At 58.9% G+C, this 19439-nt stretch overlaps 1 protein-coding gene across 4 annotated transcripts in view; it reads right to left on the reverse strand.

Annotated features, from left to right (window-relative positions):
* The window catches only part of SOX13 (SRY-box transcription factor 13), a 40554-nt gene that overhangs the window by 9425 nt on the left and 11690 nt on the right, over nucleotides 1-19439 (reverse strand). Inside the window, exons 1-2 of one of the 4 annotated variants that reach the window (XM_075055393.1) lie at nucleotides 14467-14511; nucleotides 14108-14241 (exon numbers count right to left, since the gene is read on the reverse strand). The exons of 1 other annotated variant lie outside the window; for it this stretch is intronic. The gene's annotated coding sequence lies outside the window, so the exon portion shown is untranslated. Of the gene's footprint in view, nucleotides 1-4863; nucleotides 5293-14107; nucleotides 14257-14466; nucleotides 14512-19439 lie in introns of those variants that run through there. 2 more of the 4 variants (XM_075055392.1, XM_075055394.1) reach the window with 2 other exon arrangements.

Raw genomic sequence — 19439 nt, forward strand, 5'->3', positions numbered from 1 at the left:
CTGGACCAGGCTTTTTCCCTGCAGCAGATCCTGCCTGCAGTCCTAAGAAAAGGGTTCTGGGGGGGCTGGAGGGGGAGGCTGGCAGGCAAGACTGCCCAAAGGTGGTGGTGGTGGTGGGGTGTCTGCCCGTGGCTCAGGCAGGGACGAAGCAGGCACTGAGGTTACATGAAACTCAAGCTCTTTGCAAAAATACCAGAGGGTGCAGGAGGCCAGAAAGCCACAAACACACAAAGTCTCCTGCGCTGCCGGGGTGCGAGGAACAGCCGCAGCGCTGCTCGGCTCGGGGCAGCGGCGCCTGTGGCACGGCCACCTTCGCCAGTCCCGGGAGAGGATGCGAATGTGGCAATCGTCCCACACGCCTACCCAGCGCCACAGCACGCCTGCCTCGGGGCTCATCCTGCCCCTCGACTCGGGGCTGATCCCACCCCAGGGGACAGCAAAGGGCTCTCGCAGAAGGAGACTTGGGGAGAGCAGTTGGCTGGAGGAACCGGGCTGCCCAGATTTTTGGGCTGACATTGCCCCCCTCTGCCCATCAGGTTGACTGGCCAGCAGGAGGTGGTCTTGGGGTTTTTGTTTTCCTCTCTCTCCCCAGTTACAGCAGAAAGCTATCAGTTCACGGGTTATGGCAGACTTTTCCCTTCAGGAGCCCAGCGTGGTACCCAGTCATCCCAAAACAAACCCACCCATCCCAAGCAGCACACAGCCACTCGCCCTGTGGCCACATCCTGCCACCACGGCCCAGGTAACCAACTCAGCCAAGGGAGAGACACACGGGGCAAAAACAGGGGGGAAACACCATATGAGCAAACACAGCAACGCCAACGAGAGCCAAGGCGGCACGACACCACTGCCGTGCACACACCAGCCACGTGCAGGATTCACAGCTCCCGGCATCCCCTCCAGAGAGAGGGCAAAGGAAAAAATAAGACACACACGGACGTTTTCTTCTTCCAAGAAGGGCCTGAGGAATCCCGGCCGGCCACCGGGACAGACAATAGTCCATCTCCTGCCAGACAAGCGGGCCGCTTTCCTGCCAGACTTGGAATGTCCTTTTGGGGCCGTTTCCAAGCGTTTCCGCCCGGCGTGCCTTCGCACATAAAAGAATGGATGGCTTCCTCTGCCGTGCCCGGGCAAGGATGGCCAGGGATGGCCGAGGCAAATGGCCTCGGCTGGGGGAAGTTCACTGGGCTGCTATCCCTCCCCAGGGATGCAGAGCATCCCGTGATGGTGGGTTATTCCCTGGGAAGGTGAAAGTAGGTGGCCACGGGGGATGTGGGCTCTGCCACCCCCAGCCACAGATGGAGGGGGACCACCAGCACATTGGCTACAAGCTGTAGGTGAAACGGGACAGAAATTGTAAGACCTCAGGGTTTACTGCTTCTGAAAAAAGCAGATTTTTTAACCCAGAAGGCATCCGGATGCCGAATGTATTCAGTCCCAGAAATGCTGTCACCACGTGAGAGCCACGGCTCCACGTGTCCCTGACGGACAGCAGCCGCTCGGAGCAGCGGTGCTTACGGGACACGTGTTCCCCCACGAGGCCGCGTCACAGGCGCGCACCCACCTGTGCTACCCCACAAACCAGGGTGCTGCAGCAACGGAAACACTCTGCATTTAGGGGAGCACGAGCCAACGCTTTGCGCATCCTCAAATGCCGCGTTTTCAACATCTTACCTGTCAGCGGCGCTCCCACGGAAAGCCACAACCTCCATCTGCCCAGAAGGCTGTCGAGAGCTCAGGTTGCCGGAAAAGCTGCAAAATCAACGCCAAGAAGGGAGATCTTTGGCAGGCGGGGGGGGCGGATTTTGGGAGGGTAATGCCCCAGGGGGCAGAGGGGCAGCGGTAAACACCCAGCAAGCGCAGAACTGGGCAGCAGGCTGGCACCTGTGTGCTAAGACCTGCCACGGGCAGGATGATGCCCACATGAGCTGGCCAGGCACGTCCTGCCCAGCAGTAGCTGATGGCTACTTCACCATCCCAGAGAGACCCCCAGACCCCAACTGCCTCTCTCCATCCTGGCAAGACTTGGGGGTCCCATGGGAAAAGCTCTGGCATCAGCAGGAGCTGGGATTTCCCACTGTCCACACAAAACAGACTGGTCTTTGTCCAACCTCCATTCACCATCAGTTTGCTGACGGCAATTTCTCTCCCCTCGAAGGATAATGGCCTCCGGAAACATCACTACGGGGTCAGAGCAAAGCGGTGACACTATGGTGAGAGCAACAGCATCACGGAAACTCCCGGGAACGGCCGGCGCAGGAAGGAGCAGGGGGTCACCCCTCTGCATGTGCCACCCCGAGCACCCCATCTTCCACCCAGGTCCCCTCTGTCCCCTCCTCAACCAGGCGTAGGACCCCCCTCCTGGTGCCCCCCACGGGGGGATATCTCCCCCCTTGACCCTCGGAAGAGTTCATACAGCCACAGCCTCAGCACTGCCACATTACAGCTCTTCGGTGGGGGAAGCATCAATTCTCCATCTACTAAGATGAAAAGCAGCAATGCAGGTCTCCTATTACCACACTGCACTTGGAAGATTTAACCCTAAAGCAATTACAACCAGCTAGCATAGCATTTACTAATTCTATCCAAAAAAAACCAACCTGCCTTCTTCAAAGGCCTCCAGGCCATACCCAGGACTGCTAATGAAATGCATATCTCTCTCATGCATGCCAGCAGAGAAGCCCTTCAGAGGTTCAGGGGGAAATCGAATCAATCCTGCTATTCAAAACTTAAGCGAACATTTGCAAGACAGGGAGAAAAAGATGAATTCTCAGGCTGTGGCAGGGGGAAGAAGAGGATCTGGGTTGCTTAACAGGATGGCTATATGTCCTCCATCGCCTATGTACACCAGGAGATCCCAGCTCTTTTGGGAGTAGGTTGTCTCAGGGCACTTGGCCGATGGCTTGTGCAAGCACTAAGCTACAGCAGATTGAGTCCTCAGAGGGCAGCTCTGTCCTCAGAGATTCAGCTCCTGCTTTTCTAAGGCTTGAGGAATAATCCCACTTGCCAAAATCCAACTCACCCCCTCGAGGCTTGCGTCCTGCCCCTGCCACCTCCCAGGTCAGAGGGTCCGGCCGGACCGGAGGAGGCAGTGATGGAGCCCGGCCATGTGGGATGCTCCGGGTGGGAATGGGAAAACAAAGTCTCCCATGATAATGATGAGACAAGTGCAACATAGTCCCTGTGGGTACGCGGGTCCATTTGATCCAGCCCGGCACACGTTTTAACTGGGCCACGTCCCAGCCTCCTAATGCCCCCTCTCACTAACAATTTCCACGTTACTGCTAACTCTGGTGTCACAGTGCTTCTGAGGGGGTTTTTATCACCTTGCTCTGGTTATGAGATGGCAGAGGAACACATCACCGCAAAACCCTTTCCTGTCTTGGCACAAAGGATTACTCGGCCGCTTCCCACCCACACCGTCCCCCCAGCACGAGGGCTTTGCTGGGACCCCCCCCTTCACTGCCCAGCCGTGCCTCCGCAACCCAAAATCCAGGGATGCTGCCTCCCGTGAGCCTGGCTGTGTTACGATGCACACAAAAACCAGCTGGTAGTTTTATAACTATCCAAATAACGAAATCAAATACAAAGAGGCGGTCGGATCCTTCCCTGGGTGTAAACTGGCAGAGGTCCACCACCTTCACAGCCACAACCCAAACACATTTTTCCTTTACTGGGATGAGCGATAGGATGGTTTTAAGTAGGGGAAAAATTAAACTGAACCTCAGGTGGAACTTCCTGGCCACGAGATTTATTAGGCTGGGAATGATCTCATCAGGGAAGCGGAGGAAACTCCGTCGCGCTGGAATTATTTAAAACCGTGCAAAGCCCGGAGGAAGAAGGCGCGGGAACAATCCCAGCGACAGCCCACGTGATGGCCGGGGACCGCACTGGTCATTCCCGTTTCCTGGCCTCAAGACTAGACAGTCTGCAAGATGGGTTTGTTGGGGTTTTTTTTTTCCACTCAATAAGACATATCAATAAGGAAAAAACTCCTTGCACCGTCTTTGCAGGCAGATGGGTTTCTTGTCTAGGGAAGGTTACATGATTGAAAGCATCTTTAAGAAAAGGCCTGGCAGCCCCGGGGGGTGCAGCGGGAGAAGGGGGTGCTCAGCAGAGGCGAGCGCTTTGCTCGGGTATGAGCAGCAGCGTGGGCAGGGACGGCCAGGGAGAAGTGCGGAAAGAAGAAACTCCCCTTCCCTGCAGGTCTAAACGTGCCAGGGAACAGCACAAATGCCACAATCTTAATATTTTCAGAGACCTCCCTCTTATTGCATCCCTCTCCTCTGCTCTTCCTATCTTCCCCTGCATTACAAGCCAATGAAACAAAAATATCACAGCGTGTTAACAAGGGAAGACGCTGGGGATGCATGAGGAGGGAGGAACTCTGAAGAACAGGTATTTACTCTTCCTTGCCTTTTTTCTGCATCAGAAATAATTTTTAAAACAAGTTTCCTCCTTTGCGCAAGGCTTTGCCTGGATGCAAAAAAAGGCCAGCAAAACCTGCCCGGCTCGTGGGTGCTGAGCCTTTACACACAGCACCCAGAGTGGCTGGATCAGGCACATGGTCCCAGTGATGCCAACAGCAGCCGAAAGTCCCCAGGGTGGCGGGTGCTCGGAGGAGCTGCCAGGTCCCTGGGACCCGGTGGAGGTCCTTGGGGCTGCTCCCAAACCCCATCCCACTACCCCAGCACAGGCATCAGCTCGTTCCACCTCCCCGCTTCCCCAATTTAACCACTTTGCATCGAACAATCAATTATGGGAAAGAAATTTAAAAAATCAGCAAACCCAGAACAAATAAAGATCCACCCCATATAGCATGAGGTCAGCAGAGCCAGGAGGTGAAAGACAAGGATAACTCACCCAGCCGCGGCAGGACGGCACGGCGATGCCAGCACGGCACGGTGCGGCAAGGGAGAGCGGTTAGCACATCTCCCTCCTTTTCTTCACAGTTTCTGTCCTCCCCTCACCCAAAAGCGGCCCTCGGGCTTATCGGAGAGGCCGATCTCGGTGTCGTTTTTGTGTAATTTCACTCACTCAGCGTTTCCAGGCAGAGCGGAGGGCACGTTTGACTCGGCTGCTTCGTAAACAATACTTTCCTATCGCATGACGGAGAGGTGAAGACATCTGACCCTTTTCCTCTCCTGCTTAGAAAAAAAAAAAGACACGGGGCTCACCCGCCTCGACAGTGATCTGCCCGGCACCTCCCAGGCTGGGGCTGCAGGGAGGGCAGCACTTTCCGAACCCTTTTTCCACGCACCGTGCCACGGAGGACACGCGGGTGAGGTTTGTGGCACGCAGGACCTGGTGCTGTTTTGGCACAGCCCCACGGTCCATCCCAATGGCATCCCATGGCATCGGCCGGTGTCCGTCACCCCCTACCCTTGTTGAGCTTCTTGGGGCATTTTACACCTTCCACTATGTCATTATTTTTTCAGCTGCCCCCAGGCTTTGTGGGGGGGCTCCCATTTGCAGGGAGCAATCCCATCTTGTTTGCACTCACGTTTCCCCGGGTGAGCCAGGGACACACGTGAGCACCGAAAGAATGCTCGGAGCCAGCCCCGGTACCTCTCACACATGGCACCCAAGCCCATGGTGGCAGCCAAAAATCATGGGGCCGCGCTTCCGCTCACAGTGCCCCATGCCCTGCAGCACCCCGGAAACCTTCGGGTCCTTTTGCACGGGATCTTGAGCTGCAACAAACAGGTCCTTATGCCCGAGCTGTCGCATGCTTGGACACCGAGGGACAAAGGCTCCGTGGAGCCACTTCGCCCTCCCCAGCTGCTGCCAAAATTTGGGGCAGGGGCGAGCTCCAGCTGCTGGGGCCACTTGACATTTCAGCAACAGATTTTTTTTTACTGGCGTGACGAGAGCTGCCCCGCAAGCCATCGAGGCCATCATCAACCCCCCTCTGAAAGAAAAGGCAGCCTGAAGGACGGGTGCTCGGTGCCAGTAGCTGTCCATCATCTGCTCCAAATCATCACATCCTTACTAATGGCAATCCTGACTCCGCTCCTGCTGTGCTTCGGCTCAGAAAAGTCATGGCTGGCTGAGTCTGGATGAAGACCCCCAAGGAAAAAGCTTTCGGCCTGACTTCTCCCCTTATTAGTGTAAGCTGTGGCCACTTTCATGGTGTTACCCCTGATTTAGGGTGCGGATTCAGGCTCCCATGGTAGCTCATCCCTCCCGTCGCTCTGCACCCTGCGGGTGAGCCAGAGCATCCTGCAGCAGCAGCAATGGGGCTCACAACCGGCATCACCTCCTGGGGCCGGTGGTCCTGTTAGCTGGGCAGGTCTCATATTTGCAAGAGAGAAATCACAGAAGGGAGCGGGGGTCTGGTTCATGCCATTTTTATCGCTACCATTATTTCAGCTCAGGGAGAGACCCCAGGCTCTGGGGGGTGGGGGACACCCCACCACCCATCCCACTGCAGGACCCAAGGGATCCAGCAGCAGCCACCCTCCAAACCGTGACCATCCCGCGAGGCTGGTTCACGCTTCACCCCTTCTCTCCCCTCTTGCTTCAAAGGAATTAAAGCCCATGAAAATCTGGTCATGCAGTGTCTCCCGGCCCGGCTCCTCTCCTCCGGGTGAGTAGAGAAATTTGGGTTTACTGGCCCGCTGGGATAGTTTTCATTGCACGACAAAAACACAGCACAGACAAGGGCAAAGGCGCTCCAGCAAGAAGCTGACAGCCCTCCCTGTTTACAAGGGGGTATCCAACTGCCCCCAGCCAGCCCGGGGCTCCCTGTGTCCCACAGCAAACACCAGCACACAAGGGGCTCTTTGTGCCCGGTGGCACCTGTCTCCCCCTCCCCGTATCCCGATTTCCCCTGGGGTCCCCGAGCCTGTTCCCTCCAGCGAGGGGCTTTGGCAGCTCCTGCCTCCACGTGCCGTGTCCCGGCGCGCTCCCGTGCACGGCTTAGCGGAGCTGTGGGCAGGGACAGTTGCTCTGCCCGCGCAGGCAGGCACACGCGGGCAGGCACGCATACCCCGCTGTGCTGCTCACCACTCGTGTGCCGTGGAGCGGGTCTCGGACAATGAGGCGAGGACAAGAGGGACCCGGAGGCGTTTCATGCCACCCTGGCAAAGTTCCCCGACCCGGTTCCCAGGGCGGTTCCACAGACCTGAAGCAATGCAGCAGGATGGACTGGGCACGGGAAGCCCAAAGGCCAGCGTTGCACCTGGAGATCCAAATCACAGCCCGAGAGCCTCCAAGAAAGGCAAAGAGCGCTCTGCCTCTGCCCATGCTGCAGCCTGCACAGGTACCGATGGGTCCTGCCCAGGTGTAGCCCTGGGGACCTCCCCCAGATTAACCCTCCAGCTCCTGAAATCCCTGTGTCACGGCAAGAAAAATGAGCAGGAAAGGTCTCCAGCTGCCACCTCTCCCACTCGGGTATTCACCTGCAGAGCTGCCCACGGGCAGCAACACCCACGCAGGGCCACGCAGCGCAGACTGGCGAGGATGGCCCTGCCAACCCTGCCCATAAATCCCCTCTTGCAGACAGGCACACTCGTGTGCAAGCCCCCTGTCCCAGGGGACTGACTTTCCGGCTGGGCGTGCAAGGTAGAACAATAGGGCCAAGCCCTCTATTGTTCCAGACAAAAGATAAGCCAGGCTTTGGCATTCCCCTCCGCCCTCGTGGGCAGGCAGGCAGCAGGCAGGGCCACCACCCTGGGCCAGGGCAGAGGGTTTTCTAAACCCTTCCCACATCAGCTCACTTTTGGCAGGTGAACCAGAGGGGCTGCCCTGGGGGGGGGGACCCTCCCACCCAGCTCAGAGCTTGCACACCCTTGCACGCACACCTCATCCTCGCAGCCACGCTCGCCCTGCCCCGCAGGTTTTGTCCCGGCTCTGCGCGGTGCCCAGTTTCTGCTTCTCCTCTCTGCGTCCCGCAGAGAGGGACACGGTGGGGACAAAGCACCCTGCCAGCCATGGGGTGGTGGCAGGAGGGATGTGGGTTGCCCAGCGCTGGGGACTGGTTCCCCAGTGGCCTCGCCAGCCGGCACGGGGAGCAGAGCAGACGTGGCAAGCCCAGGACTGCCGGCTCTGCGCACCCCGGCACGTCCGCTGCCGCCCAACCCGCACCACCACCTAGCTCAGCTTTTTCAAACAAGTGGTGTTCCAGGCTCTGAACAAGGCTGCAGACCGGAGCCGTGCTGTGCTATCAACAAGGGAGGAAGACTACGGAGGATGAGGGCTGCTCGCTGCAAACCCACACCCATCCGGGCACCCAGGGCACCGCACTAGGTGACTATTGCTGCAATGGGTGCTGAGTACAGTGGCATGAAAAACCTCGTCTCTGCTGGGAAATGCCCCCGCTCCCCCCCCCGCAGTGCTGCCATACGGGGTCTGCCGGCACGCCTGGCCCTGGCATCCCACCACCGAGTTACCTGGCTGCGCTCGGCCCTTCCAGCCCCTCTGAATCGGGCAGGTTGACTTAAGCCCAAAGAAGTTTGATTTCTGGCTCTCACCCAGTAGCGGTGAAGGCCCTGGTGGCAGCAGGGGAAGGCGGCAACCCCAGCACCACAGCGGTGGCAGAAGCTGCTGCATGGTGCTGGCAATGCCGTCGGGTATTTCTATCTACCTGCTTCTACATCTTCTTTTCCTTCTCCTGTTAAGACTCTGGCTCACCCCAGCTCATGATAACCCCATTTTGCATGGGCAAAGAGGATCAAATACCCCCACTGGGCTTGCTGCTGCCCCACGTTCTTTTAATTCTCTTTGCTATATTTAATTTATAATCTTATCCTCTTTCCTCCCAACAGACAATAAACTGCCACAAGCTGCCTTCGCCAGGCAGAATTAAAAAATAATAACTCGGGCCAGCAGATTTTGGCTCGGGCTAGTGGGTGCTCGCAGGGCTCTTCCAGTCCGCTTTAATGATGAGCCACATTATCTTGTTCCTCTCTGATAAGACACCCGGGGGTACGTGGAGGGGAGGCTGCCCGGCCTCTGCAGCCACCAGACTGCATCTTTTATAATGGTCACATGCCTCGAGCAGGCCTGGGTGGTAATGGAGCATTAAATTATGGAGAGGCAGAATTTCAAATATTTCAGATCCATCTCCCAATTTGCATTCTTCAGCTGAAGGGCTGCAAGCAGGAGTGGGACAAGAAGGCAGGGAAGGGAGCTTCCCCCCAGTACAATGTTCGTGGTAGCTTTCCCCTTGAAAAACAACACATTTGAGCTAAAAGCAGCTGCAGAGCCATTTGAGGTCCAAGGTGCTGGCAGGGTGCTTGGAGGCGAAGGGGACGAGGCTGTTTCAGCAATGCCCCTAATGCTATCAGCCACTTCAGCCATGTGCTCCAGTGCACTTGTATAAATGCTTTGTTGAGGCAGACTCAGGCTCTGCATCCCCTACTCATATTTTTTACTGACCCATCGAAGCGGCTGGGGCGTTTACTGATGCGAGCCGGGGCCCAGCATGGCCAGCCGTGCCCCCCGCACCTCCCCAGCCTCCCTCCCCGCCAGCGCCGAGCTGGTGGGACTGGGCAGACCAAGGGCTCTTGTTCGGGGCTGGAGCGGTTCCAGCTTGGGACATGTGGTCCTGGAGCAGGTGGACATGGAGTGGGAGGAAGGGAGGGCGGGAGGGCTTCCAAGCAGCAGAAAATTTTCCAAAAGTTGATGCCTTGGACCCTGCCAACTTTCCTTGTGCTGGAGGAGCCCACGCACTTCTCAGCCGTGCACAAGCAGCACCCAGCCATGAGGAGCTCCCCAGGGGCACGGCCGGGCCAGCGGCAGCTCTACCCAAGGGAGCGGATATCACTCCTGAAGTTACTCCCCAAAAGGCGCAGGACGGGGTAAAGGCACCGAGATATTTTCCAGCAGAACTGTCATAAGCTGCACTGATTTATTTCCCTTTTGCATGTTCTTTACTGGGTTAAAATGGGGTGGAAATTAGTAATGCATCGTGCAAAACTTCTGAGGGGTCCAAATCTTCCTCCCCGCAGTGCAATGAAACCAAAACCTCCACAAAGTTTGTGAAAAATACAGCAGCAGAGCCTGGGATAGCCCAGCCCTGGCTGGTCAGGGGTGGCCGCGATGCTGCAAGGGACCCCCAGCCGGGGAACGCCCGACCCCGAGGCTGCCAGTCTTTTTGGGCTCTCCCTCCTGCCGAGTACAAGTCCTCCATCAGCCCCGCTGCCAGACCAGGCTGCTGTCAGACGCACAAAAAGAGGCAGCTTTGACCCATCAGTATTTTCTAGCTGAGGGAAAATGAAAATATTTCATTACTAGTTCCCAGTTTGTGGCGATGCTATGTTCAGCAGCACGGCCGCAAGAGAGAACAAAAGAGGCCAGCCGGCTTTCTCCACGGCATCGCAGGCTGTAGGTAGCAACTGCCCTGCCTGTGAGTGGATTTTTTTCTTTTTCAGTAAACCTATTTCTTTAGGAAAATAAGCAGTACGCATTTTATTAGCGTGGCTGGGAACTTCCAGGGTGTAAAACGGGGGCAGAGCTGTACTGACAGCACGTCCCTACAATCGGTCGCAGCCGCCTGTTAAAGGTTGTCGCTTCGGTAATAAAAGCTTTTCTGATTTCTGCAATTACACGTGCACGCACAAAGCCGGCCCGACACAAAACCGCGGTAAATGTTTACAATGGGATAAAGCTGGAGCAAGCAGGAACGCGGCTTCGCGGCGGGCAGACAAAGCGGGGCTCACCGCGCTCCGCGCCGGCTCGTGCGGGACAGCAAGCAGCCGCAGGCCGTGGGCTTACAAGCTGTCCCGCCGCTCTGCCGGCCCCGAGGGTCCCCGACCTGCCCCCCGATCCACTGGGTCTGCAGTGAGGGACCCCAAAAGCACAGCCACCGCCTGCCAGCACCACGTCAAAATCCTTCAAAGTTTGTTTGGTTTTGTCGTACGCCGGAGAACGGGCCGGATCCCCGAGCAGCCACGGCTGCGCCGAGCACGCGGGAGGGTTGGGGACGGCAGAGGTGACCCAGCTTTCCCAGCCCCGAGCAAAGCAGCCCACCGTATCCCACAGGGATTCGCTCCGCCACCCCACCCGCTCACCAGCAAACTCCCAACACCTGCAGCACCAGCCCCCTGCGGCCCCGAGGGTGCTCCGTCCATGGGACACAGCTCGGACCCGTGTCCCAGCCTGTCTCCGGCACTCTGCAAGCCCTGGAGCAGCAGGCACGCAGCCCCCCGGCCATCTCCTCCCGAACACTCACCTGGGGAGCGCAAAGGACGCTGCTATCGGGTCCCAGAGCCACCCTTCGCCCCCGTCCCCCGACCTGCTCGCAGGGTGCGTAATGGCTGCTCGGCCCCGGTGAGTCTCGGTTCCAGGAAGGTGACAGGCAGCGAGAGCGGCAGGCTCAGGCAAGCGCCCCGGGGAAGCCACCAGTAAGTAACAAATGTAAAAATAAACCCACGGAGAGACTAGATTTACTGTGCCTCTGTGTTCCCTGCACAGAGAGAGAAACCCTTCCTCTGCATCCCATGAACGAAATTAAAACCCCTCCAGCACATAACAAATTTACGATCTGCTCCATCTCCCCTACGTCCCAGCGTGCCAGGGCACAGCTCCCCCGGCAGCCCCACGGAAAATGGACATTTCGGCAGGGAGACAAAAAGTCCAGCTATTCCCCCCAGGACATCTTGCACCCTGACTGGAACAAACTTTGCTCGTCAGAAGGACTTTCGGGGGGGGTGGATGGTTTGGGTGCTCTGATTTGGCAGGGGTAAAAAAAGCAACGCAGGCATGGCGGAGGACGTGAGCTGCCCAATGGCACAAAGAGCTTCGCATCAGAGGAAAATGGATTTTTAAAAATTTGGGATCCCTGCTCCTACCTATTACTCTGCTCCAAAGGGATTTCGCCTCCTGCGTGAGATGCTAGATCATATGCCAAGGGCGAGCCCCCAGCCCCGCGGGAGGGCAGCCCCGGCAGCGGCTCTGCCAGTCGTGATGAAACAAATAAACAGCACGAAGGGAGATGCTGGTAAAAATGTGTCACTTGCAAATGATTTAGAAAACTGTCTTTAGCCTGCCCACGTTTGTCAAAGGACAGCAGCTATTTTTAACACAAAGCCTCTGAAATTGCAGGCTTTAAAAAAAAAAAAGTACTGTATCAGTGTCAACAGAATGGATTCTGTACAAAATTAAATTGAACTAAAAGGAAATTGCATGAATTACAAACACGAGTTATTGGCTCAATAGGAGAGTAACTGAGTGATATTATCTGGTCTGTGCTATGGAGAAAATCACATTAGCTGAGCTAATGGTCCTTTTTCACTCCTAAAATCTATTACTCCAGATTTGCTTTGGAAGTCAAGTGTTTTCCATGCTGAAGGTACTTCACAAGATGTAACCGAGACTCGAACAATATGCGGCCACGGTCTGTAATTTTTCCTGGGCAGCATCCCTCACTGGCACCGAAACCCCTGCATAAAACACTGGAAATCATTAGGCGGAGGTGGAAAGAAGCAAAGCTTTGTATTTATTTGCGCATTTCACACGAAAACCTCTCCTTTACGGCTCCCTGGGTGATGCATCTCTCGGTTTCTCTCTTCCGCCACTAACTTTGTTGGTGTTTAACTGTGGGGGTCCCCCCCGGGGGGGGGGGCGAGCACCCAGCTCCACGCAGGGGCTGTGCTCCATCACCCACCTTGCGGCTCCCTGATCCCAGGTCTACCAGCACCCGGGGGGGGGGGGGGAAATCCCCCAAATCCCCCCACAGCCCCACCAGCCACCCCGGCACAGCACCGTGGGGCTGCCAGACGGCTGCGGGACCCCACGGCACAAGCCTCGCTGCTGCGAAGGCTCCGCTGAGCAGCAGCTTCAGCCCCCAGAGACCCAAATCTGCCCAGGACGGGTCGGACACGGGACTCGGAGGCACGGGCAGGACCCGCCATGGCTGCTGGGGAAGACGTAATCTCAGTGACAAGGTTCATCCGCTCTTAGGTCTCAGCAAGCGACAGAGTTTAGCGCTGACCCTGGTCCCAAACTCTCTCCCTCTCTCTGGCCGTGTGTTATCGCGATGCTGTCACTGCAGTTTGTTAGAAAAACCCCAGCCCCTCTCGGACAGACAAACATCCATGGGTGCCACGCAAGTTTTCCTGCCCGGACCCCGCGCTTGCTTCCTGGTGGTGCTGCGGGGATGCGGGGCTGGCTGGAGCGATGCTGTCACACCGGACAGAAATCGCCCGTCGCCACCGAAAAGGCGGTGGGAGTTGCGTGAACGGGGCAGGAGGGTCCCATCCATCCCACGGCGGGGGACGAGGGATGGGGACCCCAACCCCTGAGCACCGCAAAGTCCCCAAACACCCACAAACAGCCCCAAGCCCTGTGGACACACGCGTGTGCCAGGGGCTGGCCGTGGCACCCGGGGCCCTGTGTCCGTCTGTGCCACGGTGTCTGTCTGTCCACAGTGCCTGTGCTGTGACCCCCAGTGCCGTGTCTCGGGTTGGGGGGGCTGCCAGCCTGTACCCCGCTGTCCCCCCTCCCCTGTAGCCCCGACCCTGAGCACCCGGTGGGGGCCGGGGCTGTGTGCCCGGGACAGGGGACAGGTCCTACCGTGACCTGCGGGAAGGGGCGAGAAACCTTCCCGGGTGGGTGGCATGGGGGTCCCGGGGAGGGGGGCTTCAGTGGGGCAACTCTTGGTAGCCAGGTCAAGGGTCGGGGGTGGGGGGGGGGATGTCGTCCATGGATTAACCCCTTGCCTGCCGGTCCTGTGCCCCCTGGGGGGGTGCCCGTGGCTTAACCCCTTGTCTGCCGGACTCTCCCTCGCCCCGACCCGGTTGCTGGCGCGGGGTGGGGGGGGCTTTCGGAGGAGAGTTTGCAGCCCCTAACTTTGCAGAGGGGACGGGGCTGTGCAGGGAGACGGGCCCTGCACCACCACCCCCCGCCCCCTTTCCTCTTTTTCCTTCTCCTATTTAAGCAAACGGGCTTTGGGAAGCGGGGGGGGGGTGTCCTACCAGGCGCCCCCCCCCCCCCCCAACCCAACCGGGCTCGGTGACCACGACCCAGCAGGATGCTCGTCTCCCCGGGAGGATGCTCATCGGCCCGGGGTCGTTTCGTTGTGTGTCCCCCCGCCCCCCCCGGGCAATGCCCGTGCTTACCCCCCCCCCCCGCCCCCGGGGCCGTGCCCCCCGCCCGCACTCACGGCTCCGCCGCGCTGCAGCGCTGCGCCCCGCTCCTCGGTGCCGCCGCTCTCGGTGCTGCCGCCGGTGCCGGTGCGGGCTCCGCCGCCGCGCCCGGCTCAGGTCCGCTCCATGTCCCCAGCGCCTCCGGTGGGAGCTGCCCCGGCGCCGGGCGGAGAGAGGGAGCGAGGAGGAGGAGGAGGAGGAGGAGGAGGAGGGAGGAGGAGGAGGGAGGAGGAGGAGGAGGAGGAGGGACACCGGTCCAGCCAGCCAGCAGCCGGCTCCGGGGCGGCCCCTCTGCCCCGTCCCCTCCCCTCGGGACCTCCTGCCCCGCCGGGGGACCCACGCGTGACACCGCCGGGAGCCCCCGGACTGTTCTCACCCTCTGCCCTGGAGTCCTGTGGTGGGGTTGAGACACCCCTAAAGATTAAGGCACGACTCGGTGGAGTCCTGGGAGACACCCCGGGACCCCCGTCTGTCCGTGCAGGGATCGGTCCTACCCACTCCCGGCGAGGGACTGGAACAATGCCTGGCTTGCAGAAAGCACAGCCCACAGCTCCGGGGGGAGGGAGTCCCAAAACCATGGCACGCCAAGTGACAGACCCCAAAGCCTGGCTTCCAGCCTCTCCTCCCCACATCGCCCCCAATTTTTTGCGCCTTCACCCAGACCACCGCAACCAGCCCGCAGCCACAAGACCGTCATGGGTCTGGGAGACAACGTTGGCACGGAGCGGGGGGGGGCAAGGGGCAGCCAGCTGCCCTCCAGACAGACAGACAGACAGACAGACAGACAGCATTCCCGCACATGAGCTGGGACACACACACACACACACATGCTTGTGCTGAGCAGATAACCCAGCTGGGAGCTCGGGTGTATCGGGTGTATTCTCCCCGGGGAAACGGGGCTCTGGTTGGGCCTTTGCTGCCCTCGGCCGCTGAGGAGCTCACCCCGTACCCCTCATCCTGCACCCCACACCCCGCATCCCATCAACGGCTCCACCGGGAATGCCATCACCCGCCTTCCCGAAGGAAAAAAAATGCTTCATTCAGAGCAAAATGGTGCTCCAGCTGGAGAGCGAGGGGGTTGGTTTGGACAAACAAATGTTGACAAACAGTCTTTTTTGTATAATGAAATCTTTAAATGTTATGTCAACATTGAAGGAGAACTGTTTACATTTTACCAACGGGGAAAATTCCCATTGACTCGAAGCCATTTCCTCCCCCACACCGTTATTTTCTTCCATGGGAATTTTCTTTTTTCCAAACATTGTTTTCACCCAGTCCCAGGAACAGAAGACAAGAGCTTGGGCTCCCGGGACTCCCGGCTCCCGTAGCCCCGACACACTAACCAGGAACATGGGGTTTCTGGAGGGGTTCAGGCACCCACACCCACATCCACCCCAACACACGGTCCCCCCCTTGCTCTGTGCCCACCACACGGGAATGAGCAGAGCTGGGCAGAGCCAGGCAAGAAGTTATCTGGGAGTTTCCCATCAGGTATCTTCACCCACAGGATTAAACACAAAGCACAACAGTGTTTGGAAATGAAAGGCAGCAAGTGGGCTGCACCGACAGACTCCAAAACGTAAAGGCACTCAGTGATACATGTTCCCATTTCACAGATGGAGAAACTGAGGCCCAGAGAAGACACAGCGTTCCTGGGCCTGTGCAGCAAGTACCAAACACGCAGCAGGGAAGGATGCAAAGGCAGCTCCCCCTGCACCAGCCAGGCCCCCTCCAGCCCCTCTGAAGCCCCCTCCCCAGCTGGGGGTGGACGGGGACGACTGGCTGCCCCCAGTGCCATCCCATGCATGGGCAGTGCAGGCAGCCTCATGCACCCACCGAAGCCACCGGCCCCTCTCAGCCGGCGCTGCCAGCTGCCAACGCTCTCATCCCCGCGGCTTGAGAGAAGACCCCGAGAGGTCACGTGAGGGAGACGGTTATCGGCGGCCAAGCGAGCGCCGAGCGCGCAGGCGAGCTCGCAGAGACCTCTGTGCGCTCCTGGGGCTGCGGCTGCCCCAGCGAGGCCCCCCGAGCCGCTCCAGGGACAGGAGAAGGCGGGAGGCGCATCCCCCAAACTGGACAGGGAAACAATTAACAAAGGGGCCGAGGAACAGCAAGACTGAGCCAAAAAAGAGGGAGCGGGAGCTTTGTTCGGGTCGTCATAGCAACAGCCAGGCCGGAGCAGCAGCCACAGACTTTCACTTTCCTTTCCTTCCTCCCCGTCCCCAGTGGCCGTGGTGGCCGCGGTGGTCTTCCCTGCCCACTGCCTGGCAGGTCGCCCCAGTGCTAGCCACACCGCGGTCGCCTGGGTCCATCATCACCTCCCAGATGGGCACCAGGAGGTGGAGGCCCAACTGCCCATCCCCAGGCGTCACCACCCACGCACCCATGGGTCCTGTCCCCATCCTGGCTCTGCTCCTCCCCATGTCCTCCTTTGAGCCACATCAGCTCCACCCACAAGCCCTTCTCTCCACCTCATTGTGAAGCATCCCCAGGACCCATGGGGCATCCCCAGGACGCGCAGGGCGACCACAGGACCATGGGCACGAGGTGTCAGGACGGACACGATGGTACAGAGACAGTCCCCATCCTTTCAGACAGGGTCGCAGAGGGCCCGCTCAGCTCCTGCTCCATCTCTCCCTACCTGGCTGCACCCGGGCAAGCAACCAGGACTGCTCCCACCCTGCGATCCCTCTCCCGGCTTTCTGCTTCCCTCAGCAGAAGGAAGCCGGGACAATGGGTGGAGGGACCAGAAAAAATGATGGGGGCAAAGATCCCGCTGCCGCCAGCGCAAGGAGCACGGAGGGGAAAGGCACGGCCAGCGCTCGCCTTCCTTTTCCCAAGCCCCCCACCCTGCTGCGGAGCCTGCAGTGCCGCTGGCCGCAGGAGCCGTGCCTCCTGCTTTGTGCTGGCTGCGAATCCCGGCCTCCCGATCGCAGGATACTGGTGACTGAGTCATGGAAATGGTTCAGACAATGGCTTGGCCCCTTTATAACTGGCCGGAGGGGGCAAAGCAGGGAGAACAAATCCGACCTTGCTTCCTGCGCGGAAGCGGACCCATTGTTTGGAAATGGGCATGTGCTTTACTCCTCACCAGCCTGGGAAAGTTGCAAAGCAATTGCTAACGGGGAGCAAGCTGCATGGGTCCTGCCAGCTGCCACCGTGGCTCCTCGCCTCATGCGCTGCCTGTGAAAAATCTAGGGAAGATGCAGCTGAAGGTGCTACCGTTGCCCGCAAGGTCGCTGCCACGCACCCCACCCCAGGGGCTGTTTGGCCAGCAAGTTGCTTAGCTGGCCCAGGCTGGCATGGTGGCAATGCCTGAGCTGACATGGTGGCAGTGCCCGGTGGTGGCAGCACCCCGGCGAGCCACGTGCCAGCTCAGCTCCTCGCTGTATTGGCGCAGTTGGGCTCATCGGGCCCCTCTCCTGCTCCCCTTCCCTGCTCCCGTCAGAGCCCTCCTTCACAGTACGCAGTGGGACAGGGGGTACCTCTGGGCATTTCACAAACACCACCGATCTCACCAAAAATAACAAGCACAGTGTTATCCTTGCACTGGCCCTGGGGATGCGAAGCATCCCAAGAAGCAGCCCCAAGGCTTTGGGAAAGCAGCAGCACAAGCGGGGCCAAGGGAAAGAGAGAAGCCAAGGAGCAGCTCAGGAGCCTTGGCCATCCGTGGATGGGGGAGATGATGGGGTCCAAATCTTCCCCAGGTCCCGCCTCCAGACCTGCCTTGTGCATTCCGCGATAACCCAATGCATGCGGGACGAGGGCAATCCCACAGCGTCCCCCTCTGCAAGCCGAGGGGTGGCGAGCAGCCACGCTGCTTTTCTCAGAAAGGAGGAGCTGTGCCGGACTGGTGAGCAAGCAGAGGGACCCAAATGGGTCCCTTGCAACCCAGCAGACCCAGTGACAAGCCCTCAGCCAAAAGGTTCCAAGGCTGGACATGCCCCGGTGAGGCCAGCACCGTGTCCCCAGCCACTTCACTCGTCACTCGGTGAGAGCCGACTCCTGGGGAGCCGTACCAGGCGCACGCACTGTGGTCTCGCACAGGCAGACAGACAGACATCTGCAGCCCATTAAACCCAAGCTGATACGACAATACTAAAGGAGAAGCTCAAACCCTCTGGAACCGCGGCGGCTCTGGGGCTGTCCTCAGTTCACTCCATTGTATCCAGCTCTCATAGTCCATAGGGCTGAGGGACGCGGCACGCCAAGGGCCAGGGCTCCGACAGCGACCTGTCTCGTCCAGCCCTCTGTATCCCCAGGCGACAGGCAGCCTGTCGTGATAGTCTTGTACCCGCTTTGTGCTGCCCAGGTGCTGCCTTTCCCTGTGTCTGCCTCCCTGGCAGATCTCCTACAGCCCCTGCCTGCCCACCGCCCCTGGTTTGGGGGCTCAGCGTGGGACAACGGCTGGGTCACGTGCACTGGGAGACGATCGCTGTGAAAGCAGCACATCCCAAACCCTCTCCGAGCTGGCAGCTTCTCCGCCTGCTTCCCCGCCTGGCGCCTGCCCTCGTGGGCTCCTAGCAGGGTGGTGGGCGAGCTCCAGGAATTAACCTACCAATTATTTCCACCCAAACACCACAATTTATCCTGGCCACTTCAGAGGCGTTTCCAGCGGCTGGGAGCTCCGTGCTGCCTTCCTCCCCGGCGCTGGCAGTGCCCGGCTACTGCAGGGAGTCGGGGATGTGTGAGCGAGTCCGCCCACAGCGTAACAGGCTCTAATCTGGGCATAATAAAACCAAGATGTTCCAGGATTGCTCTGTGGGGAGCGCGCTCGGAGCAGCTCAGTTCTTAGCCAATGCTCAAAGAGAGATTGTCCAAAAAAGCAAAGTAAAATTGAGCAGATAATGATTCTGTAGGAAAGCAGAGCTGGGGTGGCATGGGCTGAAATTGCAGGTAAACTCAAGCTGGTCCATGAGCAGAAATACCTGGGCAGAACATTTAGAAATGACCAAAACGCTCCCTGTAGCAGACACAGCACGCAATGCTGCGGCTGCAAGTGTTTGAACACTGTGCTAAAATCCTGCATCCCACTGCTCCGGCCTCCTCCCCGCCCAGCCGCCAGCCTCTGCCGAGGGCGATGTGCTGGTGGAAGAGCGTGGCTTTGGGCAGCATTGCCTGCAGGCAGGACACAGAGGAGCTGCCACCACCTGGCTCACAGGAAAGGTGTGTGGCCAGGGCACGTGATGGAGAACAGACCTGGGACCAGAGCCACATTTTGGGTCTGGAAGGGGGATTTTCAGAAAGCCCCTGGCTCTCCGGCTGTCTGAGAGATTGGTGCCAGATTGGCACCTCCAAAAGACACTGAAATCACCCGCTGCTTCCAAAACTATCGCAGCTACAAGCAGC

This window comes from Buteo buteo, chromosome 23 (assembly GCF_964188355.1).
Source record: "Buteo buteo chromosome 23, bButBut1.hap1.1, whole genome shotgun sequence".
NCBI classification, from domain to species: domain Eukaryota; kingdom Metazoa; phylum Chordata; class Aves; order Accipitriformes; family Accipitridae; genus Buteo; species Buteo buteo.